Raw genomic sequence first — 9,879 nt, forward strand, 5'->3', positions numbered from 1 at the left:
AAGGACAAAAAAAAAACCCAATAAAAAAAAAAAGTTTGGGTAATTTGGGTGGGATATAGATTATTTCATGCTAAGTGGCATTCTTGCCTATTAAAAATTCCCCATGAGCTAACTAACATTCTAAACTGCGCCTATTTGCAAGACACGCTTGTTTTTAAAATAGCCCCTGGGTGATAAGGTCTTCAGCTGTCACTGCCTAATTCACAGAGATAGGTCTTTAATGACCTCATTACCCCACCCCTTCTCCCCTTCTATCTGCCAGACTGGAATGCAAGTCCTTCCAGGATTAACACCCCATTACACAACAGCCAGTCTCGTAGCAATGCGCAGAAATTGGTCAAAAAGCAGAGCACAGGAGATGGGGCTGCCACTGGCCTCAGCCCGGGCTCCCTGAGGCAGTACTCGCCAAGGGGAACACTAACAAGAAGGCAGCGTCTCCGGCCAGGCTGGTAACCTGTCCCTCTCCTGGATCCCTGTGCCATCCTGAGAAAATGACTGGGTGTGTGTTTCGGAAAGGGACCGGTTGCCATCTGCCCAGCGGACACCGAGCTCTGGAGCTGAACCCAAGTCCCATCACCATCTAGAGAACTAGTAGGAGCTCAAACCCACCCTTTCAAAACACAACAGAAGTCTCTTTTTCTTGTTGAAAAGTTCACAGTAAAGAACGTCAATGCAGTTTCTAGAAAATAGCCTAGTGGTTTGAGCACTGAGGATGGAGGAGCCCAGCCAAGCCCCCTCCTCTCCTGGGGTGTTCATCTACCAGGATATGGCCTAACCTGGCTGAGGCAGACAGCAGGCACCTGGCTCCCACTCCAAGGTTTGTTTTGGAAGCAGCTCCCGTTTTTTGACACTCAGCTGAACCTCGAAGCTTCCAAACTAGGAACCATACTCCCACCTCCGTTCTTGAGCTCACAGTACACAACAGCACAGCTCCCACCGCTCCGCACCCAACAGCTTTACCTCGGGCCCAGCTGACAGGAGGTACAGGCAGCGCAGAGAGAACGCCAAGCACGGCTTGGCCGCCGCTCTTCCCAGGGCTCCCTGCGCTGTCATGCTATGCACAGTGTAGCAAAGGTCCTAAAAATACCGCACCGCAGTTCAGAGACCTGCTGCTGCTGCTCTGTGGAGAGAAAGGGACTGCTCCAGGGGAGGGACAGCAGAGAGGGGAAGGGGGGAAAAAAACCCCAACAGCTGTACAGGTCAGCCATTCTTACATTTTTGCAAGATTTCCCTTACATTTCCCTGACCATATACAGTTACAGTTTTGCTTTGTATCTTTTCCAGCCTCTGAGCTGAGCTCCCCAGTGCTTCACCTCTCTGGGCAGCACAAGGGCTCCACAGCTGCCCCCAGGGTTTCCATAGCAATCCATGGCAATCCCCCTTGATATCAGCAGGGGTACAGGAGGCCTCACATCTCTCAGCTTTCAACCACTGAGCTTTGAAGTCTTTCTCTGACCCCCTTTTTTTCCACTGAGATTCCTATTTTGATTCAAAAAAGGATTTCAGCAGAACAGTGAAGACAAGGCAGTGCAGGTCCCCTTTTCAGTCAGGGTGCACTCGCAGGGTCCCCTCCTCAGCCTGACAGGAGAAGCATGACATCTTTACTTACAGTTAATACTCAGAGATGCTTTCCCCTGTCACAGCCAGCCAGAGTACAGCTAAGTCACATTCAACACAGTGGCAAACACCAGCTCCTGGCACTATTAGCAGCCTTAAATTAAAGGGACATTCACTTCAAATCCAGTTCTTCACCAGAGCATTAAGATGAGTGTCAAGTATTATTTCCACTACCCAACGGTATTTATTTACACTTACATTTTCCTGTCTTAACCTTTCTCTTCCCAGCTGCTACACAGAAGATCCACAACAAACACGACGGACTAACCATCCAAACAGGCGAGTAAAGGAAAATTACACCATCACTACCATTAAATTCATGCAATAAGCACACAAAAACTAACAGAAGTCATCTCAGCCCGTTTTTGTTACTGATTAACTAAGCAACACGCAGGGTAACAAGTTTAAGAGAGAAGTTACGGCGGCTCTTAAGCCAACTGCACTCCGCAGCAGTGAGCCAGCTTGCAGGCAAAAGCATCCCTCCCGCTCCCATCCCCGCAGGAGGGGCACAGGGACGGCAGAGCTGGGTTTGCCTTAACAAAACCCAGCGCTTTCACTCCCCAAAGCAAACACTGCCAAGCAGCTGCAGCGAGCCCTCTGTTCTAAGTGAAACTCCTCTTCAAGGGAGAAGTTTGGTGTGTTGTAACAACATAAATTTTACCACGCATCCCGCTCCTCTGTTCCAGTTGCAGGACTTGGGAATTTCCATGCACAACACCAGGACTAAGAGGGCAAAGTGCATTTCGGGCAGTATTTAAGGCCGCAGCTGAACACAGTTTGCACATGAAACTGTTCCTTCCCTTCCAGTAAGTGGATCCTGAGATGAAACTGCCCAAGCTCAGGCACACCCCAGCCTCAGGATTGCATTCCTGCTGTTCCAGGAAGACCACGGAGGGATGCCAGAAGGGATACACACAGCATATGCCGTATCTTGGGGCAGCATCCCTGTTTTAAGATTATTATCCATTTGCAGGTACCAAGCTTGCTTTTGTTTCATGCAAACAGTAGCCTTACCAATAATAACAACAACCAACACCTGGTCCTTGGGTTTCTCTTTTTTTTTTTTTAACTGCAGTTGTGCACCAGTCCTGACAATGCACAAAACCCTCCTAACCCTAAACTGTTCTTTCAGTACTGACATCACCAAACCTCAAAGCCACTGTTTGGACTGTAAAAGCAAAACAAGGACTCAAGTATTTAACTGTTAGCAAACATAGTTTAGTATTTTTCCAAGTATCTCTTTCTTCAAACTCATAGCTTGCTTCAGAGCAATCAAATCAGTGAGTGCTTCCAAAAAAGCAGCCCTGCAGCCAAAAGCTTTAAATTACTCTGAACTCATTTTCTGTAAAACTAATTAAAGGCACTTCCAGGGCTCCAGCTGGAAAAGGTTATTGCCTTCTCTTTTTGTGCAGAATGATCACAGGTCCTTGCAAAGCAGTGACTTTGCAAATTTGTATTAAGAATGCGGGGGAATTTAAAGCAGTTGAAAAGTTTCCACTTCACATATGCTGTGGTTTTGTGATCTTGGCTGTTCCACTGCTACCGATGCATCAGAAGCATGAGTGCCCATAACACAGAGCATTGTTACTGGAGAAATTTACTCATCCAAATTCTCTAAACAGTTCAACATGCTTACTGCACTGGGAGTCTTTATGCTGGATCGGGTATCCTCTCTTCTTCTGCATAAGCCAATATAAAAGTACAAAGTCAGTATTAAATCTGTATCGTGTAGATATGCAATTGCATTAGTAAGAGTGTATTCAATTTGGATCAAATTTGCTGCACAGGATAATTTAATAGCACCCGGTCCAGTATTAATGACCATGGTCCCAGAGCTTCTCAGTTGTTTTGGATGGCAATACTCTCCCATCCTGGCCTGGATGAAATACCAAGTTGTATTGTATGCTCTGGGCTCTAGGGATACCATGACTGTGCAGCTTTAGCCCTTCTTTCATCCAGCTTTGGGATTTTTTGAACAAAATAAGGTTAATCTGACTGTTTTATGGCCTGTAACTCAGTACTTTAACAGGCACATGTAAAGGTTTCTCTGTCTAGCTCAGCTCAAGGATTGGCCAAGGGAAGGAGACACAAGCATTTGTCTTCTCATAGAAACAGAAAGGTGCCAACATTGTCCTGCTGTGCAGTTTTGCCATACTTAGCACTACAACTGAGAGAGGAAAACTCACATATTTTTGTCTGAGAATATCTGCCCACATCCTACCACTTCTGAGCAGAAACACAGGGGAGACTAACAAGACACCAGGAACAGGACTGGCCATATTGCTTTCATGGACAGCATCAAGGACTGGCAGAATCATCTGGCTACAAACCAAAGCTTTACTACAATAAAATTAATCACAACACTCGTACTGCAACATCACAGTGCTTTACTAGGCTTTTCTTTCAGGTCTTACTGGAACAGAGACACTTCAGCTGGGAGCCAGAATGCAGTTTGTACTGCAAAGCCTGTGTCCAAGCAAGAGGACTCAGGAGGGTGGGTAGCAGTTCAGGACCAAGCCTGCCCCCCCCATAAGCCCGGGAGCCAAGCAGGAGCTCCACCAGGAACCCCGTCATTGATTTTCCTAGTCTGTTCTCTCTCTCACCTCTCTTCTAGTCCGTTCCTGGTGAGGTAAGATGCAAGCCCGTTCTGGCCCTTCAGGGAAGGAGTGCTGGAGTCAGGGCTCTGCAGCCCTTTGGGGGGTGAGGTGCTGGCTAGCTGCATGCTGCAGCCCCCCCATCCCACAGGAAGAAACACAGCTGCTCCAGCGTTCAGGGGCACACACTGATGGTGCTGGGGCTGGACAGGTGGAGCAAACAGCACCTGAGAAAAGCTGCACTTACAGGTGATTATGCCAAAGGGGTAGGACTCCATCTGGCATGAGCAGAAGCGAATTTATAGGGCTGATGGCCAGGGGTGCGTGAGATTTTTTCAACTTGAGAATGAGCAAAATCAACACGCATGCATGTATAGGATTACTTAGAGGTACAATGCTGATTTCACAGTCAAAATCACTCAAAAGCCCTGAGAGAACACACTCAGAGAAGATAAACTCTGGTTTTACTCCCTCTCTCCCCTCTTTGCCTTTTCTGAGAGTATATCCCAGTGTAGCTGCCTGTGAAATAGCTTTTAACAATTTTCTCTCTCCCATTGGGCAAAAGCAAAAGTTTTAAAAGGAACGGGGTCACCAGCAGGGCAGACTTTTGCCTTCACCTGATCAGTTTTCAGGTGAAACCTTCAACAGCTAAAATGTTTAAAGATCACTGCCAGCTGAAACAAGCCCCCAGGGCTCCTTTCCTTCAGTTCAACTAAATGCTGTAAGAACAAGGCTACCAGGAGCTGAGCTGAGCTGAGCCGAGCCGAGCCGAGCCACCCTCCCAGTCCACCTCCCCCCGCTGCAGGTGTGCCCGACGGGGAAGGGCTGCGGCTGGGTGCCAAGGTCAGTCTCCCAAGGGGACCCCAGCAGAGTGACTCTGTTCACACCAAACACGGAACACTTCTGGGCAAGTGCTCTCAAGCAGAGGCTACTGCTGTCAAAAAGCAGCACATGCTACCCTGCTGCCTTCAACTGAACTAGAAAACTGGGGTGTTTTGCACCCGAGTTTTGTGTGTCTCTTGGTCCTGTCCCACATGCAACAAGCAAATGGCTGGAAGGCCTCGTGCGCCAAGACCTGAGGGAACCAGCCAGAGGCACAGCTTGTTTGTCAGCCACATCTGGAAAGCCACAGTGCACTGAGCAGCTCTGCTGTACTGAGCACGTACCAAGTTAAGGACACACGAAGTCCACAAGCTATAGGCATATGCGGCACTTAACAGTTTAGGCATTAAACAGTAGCTTGACTCAAGCTTTTTAGACTACACCTTAGCCGTAAGCTCCCAGTGTTTTCCCTCCATCCCCACTGCAGATGCTCAAGTCCCTTGCTAGATCTCAGCCAGCATTCAGAAATTCAAACCCCTCCACACATCTGGATCCTGAGGGTCTCCGACTCCTGGACCAGCCAGGGTGACAGTACAAGGATGAATATATGGCAATACAGATCAACACGTGCACATCTGCCTGCAGCTGACAAGCAAGATTAAAATGTTTTTCTAAACAACCATGCACCAGCACTGTGAGCATGCACTCACTTTTCAACAGGCTTCAGAAGCAACTACTCTGGGTGGCCATTTCTGCTTCAGGACAGCAATTGCCACTTGCTCATTTTATGCTGCCACTTTGTTTTTCTAGTGGAAGGATTCCTCTTTCGGGCTGCGTATATTGCACAGCATCCAGTCTTTGTACAGCTTGACCCTTTAGTTAAACCAATCTCTCTTTTTAGCAAGGACACAAAGTGGCTAGGGGACACGTTTTTAAGGATATGCAGGCAGACAGGACTTTCCAAATTGCTCAGGTGTCTGCATACTCAAAAAAACCAACTTGATCCTCAGTGGCTTCCACTATAGTCTCAAGAGCAGACAGATCTGAAGCTAAGTACAAAGAGGTACAATTCCAGTTTTGAAATTAAAAAAAAAAAAGTTAGTGTGGTAAATGCCAATTGTTACAATTAACATTAATATAAGTCAAGAGGTCTATAACAAGCTCTGAAGAAAATGCTAACAGCAATGTCAGTTGATTCATTCAAGCTAAGCTTTTGTGCTGAAACCACAGGAAACTACTTTCTTCAGAATTCCAGTATCTCTCCATTCTGCCTTTTCGTAAAAGTTAATAGGTAACCCCCTATTAGGCCACTACTTTATGTATCCACTTATCTATTACTTTAGACATAGTATAAAAATCTCTCCTTCACAACAACAACGGCAAAAAAAATGTAAATACCCACTTGAATTTCACAATGAAAGAATCCACAGCAAGAACTGACAGTATTTTGGAATATTAGGCACAGTGTGAAGAATTGAACTGTATGAGCACTGAGATCAAATCGCACTTTATCAGCCTGGCCCCTTTACTCAGTGTAACTGCTAAATGATGCCTGCAGAGAGAAGACTAGCGTTAGACTGGTTATCCCAGTAGAAACGAGAGCAACCATGCTTTTGCAATAATTCACAGTGAGTGCTTGGCTCAGAGTTAGCATACAGTCGAGATGCAACTTGATGAAAGAAATGTACATTACTGCAGTAGACAACAGTATTTTCTCACTGTGCCGGCTGAAGGGCTCATTAGTAGTAATACAGAGTTTTCCCGGGGTGAGAAGGGCGCAAATCAAGTAAACAGCGGTTTACAGGCTACCTCTGGCACTTACCTGGCCGAGGGTTGTCCCTGCTCTGAGCACATCAAACTCCAAACTGACTCCTGCAAACAAAGATCCCCTGTGCTTCTCAACCTGGGACTCTTTGGGCTGTACCAAGATCACATCACCAGGGGGGTGTGTTTCGGGATGACCCTTCCAGTGGTGAGTCACAGGGACACCAGGAAAGCTCCCGAGCTGACCCGAAACGCAGAGCTTTCTTTACTCCCGGTAAACCGTGTTAGCTACGACTGCAGCTCTAACTACGAACAAACTTTTAAAGAAGGAGATGAGGCAAGGCTGTTTGGCAAGAGCTGCAGGCATTTTTTTTTGTATGGAAAACAGGGCAGATTAATGTGCATCATGAAAAAAAAAATAAAATTCCTTATTAGGCTGCACACTGCTCCTGACTTGCATAAAGCCAGTGTCAATGCCTCCGCCCCAGTTCGTCCCTTCCGATAACGGCCTGGCCAGGCCGCAGGGAAGAATCACACATGGCTTCTGCGGGACCTGCAGCCAGATGGGGTCACGCAGATCAGAAGATGCAGGCAAACGCAACGGGTGGCTTTGTGCCCTTGACTGAGCACTGCGGTGAGCCTGTAGCAGCCCCAGGGATGGCTCTCGCATGCTGCTGGGCACTTTCTCCTGGCCTGACTGTTCACAGTCTACAACTGCCCAGTTTTGTTGCTCCCATTTCACTTGTAGAGGAGAAAACAACCTGAATGAGGAAAAAGCCATATCAGGGAGAGCCACAGAAGAGACTCCAGAGGTCCCCAGCCCCAAGGAGGCTGAGCTGCTCCCGGGCTCTGCACCACTGCAAACCAGCTTAATCTCTGATCCTCCATGAACCTGCCCATCCTCATGCAAGCACTCATCCTGCCTTGCCCCTCTCCCTGTGCAAGTAAAGGAAGATAATATCGCTTCACAGGGGTAATGACATAGGGTAGAACTTGGAAAACAATACATTTATCTGTGCTGTGGGGAAAACAAAAAACAAAAAAAGAAAAAAAAAAAGAGGGCAAAAATAAATTCTTAAGAAACGGGGTTTGTCAAACAAACTATTCCGTACTCCATGCAGCCCCAATTCCCTTTTGGGTAAATCCTAAACATCTGGACTAGTCTGACATGAAATTTTTCTCATTTGAGGATTATAATACCTTTATTTTACCATTATGTGGGTTTTATTGATACTTTAGTAAATGTAGTCCTATTTTTGAACAAGCACCATTTCAGAACACATTACAAAATTTCATTTGTACCACTAGTCTTAAATACTCCCCCCAATTTGCTTCCTCCATTTAATCCTCCTTATTTTAGCACAACTGGTCCAAGTTTACAAATAGGTCCACTCCCTCTCTCAAACCTTGCCATTCAGCAAGTCTCCGATTTGCCTGAAGGCATTTGGGTCTCAGGGGACGAGCTACATCCGGAATACACTCTGAAGATGAAGTGTTAAGCAATATCATAAATTTCTGTACTGCAATGTTCGCCGCAGGACTGTTTGCTCTCTTATAAAGCACTTGTCCGACTTTCCAAGGCATGCTGAAATTTAGACAGAAAGTCCCTGGAAGCCACCACTGTAGCTTTAACATTTAATGAGTAAAAAAGCCCAACATAGTAAAGCCATGTGTTTTCAATTCATGATTGAGCAAGTAGACTAGAATTTAAGTCATAATAAAAAGCTGACGTCTGCCTATATACACACCATGCACACTGCGATTCATTTGCACAGTTGAGGGAAGAACGTGACAAATCCCACGTGAGTACAACAAAATTCTACTTTTTGCAAGCTGATAATAAATTTTCACAGCTTATATAGATGTGCTCTCACAGCACATGCCTTTGATCCAATGTGGAACAAAACCACATGAACTTTTTCATATGAGTATTAAATCTGGTGGTGTAATCCAAGAATTGTATGCAATTTGTCTGGGCTAAGGAGGAACTCTTGCAGGAAGTCTTGTCAGAAACAGGAATTCCTTTAGATAGGCAGCGAGACTGCCAAGGGACAATCAGACTGCTCTGGTCTCACTGCAGAACCATAGCACAAAAAACCTGTAATTCAGCAGGACTATGACAAAGCATTCAGACAGACATGCTCACATGCACTACTACACACTCACATGCACTATTACACACACACGCACTACTACACACTCACATGCACTGCCGTGGTCTGGAAAGAGGTCTCACTTATTGTGGACAGTTTGACCTTCCAACACAGTACCTGAAATCCTTGGATGTTCCCAGCAGCCTTTAGCCTCCCTGTTGGAGTTGTCCTGAGTACCATCATCGCATGCTCCTCTAGGCCAGTCGACGTCAGTGACTGTGCTGCATCTCCAGGAGTCCCTAATTTCCCCATTGCTATCTTGCACAGCCTGCTAACACCCCTAGAGCAGTGCCCCACCACACTCTCCCCTTCTCTGGGCTTGCTGTTTTCCAAACCTCAGCAAGGCACCCTCAGCAGGCAAATGAGAGCCTAGAGCTGGTCCTCTGTGTAGGGGCACAGCACAGCACAAGTAAACAACAGAACTTGCTCCTTCTCAAGGCAGTGGTTCCCACAGGTCTGTACATTCAGCACGTAGCTCTGCCCCTATGCTCAGAACCCACCCATAACTCCATAAATACATGCCCTTCCCTACAAGGGGACACCTTCCCGTCTGCCCAACCCTGCATCCACAAGCAACTCCAACACCCCTCAAGCCCAGCCACAGGCACCACTCCTCACCCCGCTGCAGCACGCTAGCCTTCCCAAGGCTGCCCAGGCCAGGCTGCAGCACGTGGCCCGATCAGGGCTTTGCCAGCTGTGTCCAATGTGGAATCACTCACAGCTGCAGAGAGCACACAGCTCCCCGCTACCACCAGGCAGCTTATTTATTACACAACTGACAGAGACCATGAGGGGCTGTGTTGACCCAGCAGTGTCCTCTGGCTCTGCCTTCCTGTGGGGCCGTCAGCAGGTTTGATAGCAGGATATGGGCTTACCAAGGCAACGGGCAGCACTTCCAAACAGTTATTAAAGTGGTTAAGAGGTGTCCC

General features: G+C 47.1%; 1 protein-coding gene across 6 annotated transcripts in view; it reads right to left on the reverse strand.

Annotated features, from left to right (window-relative positions):
* CAPN6 (calpain 6) overlaps positions 1 to 7,065 on the reverse strand; it is an 80,972-nt gene extending 73,907 nt beyond the window's left edge. For 3 of the 6 annotated variants that reach the window (XR_008825435.1, XR_008825436.1, XM_056359506.1), the window contains exon 1: positions 6,856 to 7,065. The gene's annotated coding sequence lies outside the window, so the exon portion shown is untranslated. Of the gene's footprint in view, positions 1 to 776; positions 866 to 960; positions 1,712 to 1,815; positions 2,211 to 6,855 lie in introns of those variants that run through there. The other 3 variants (XM_056359508.1, XM_056359507.1, XM_056359510.1) reach the window with 3 other exon arrangements.
* Positions 7,066 to 9,879: the final 2,814 nt, after the last annotated feature.

The sequence above is a fragment of the Falco biarmicus genome, chromosome 14 (genome assembly GCF_023638135.1).
Source record: "Falco biarmicus isolate bFalBia1 chromosome 14, bFalBia1.pri, whole genome shotgun sequence".
Lineage (NCBI taxonomy): Eukaryota > Metazoa > Chordata > Aves > Falconiformes > Falconidae > Falco > Falco biarmicus.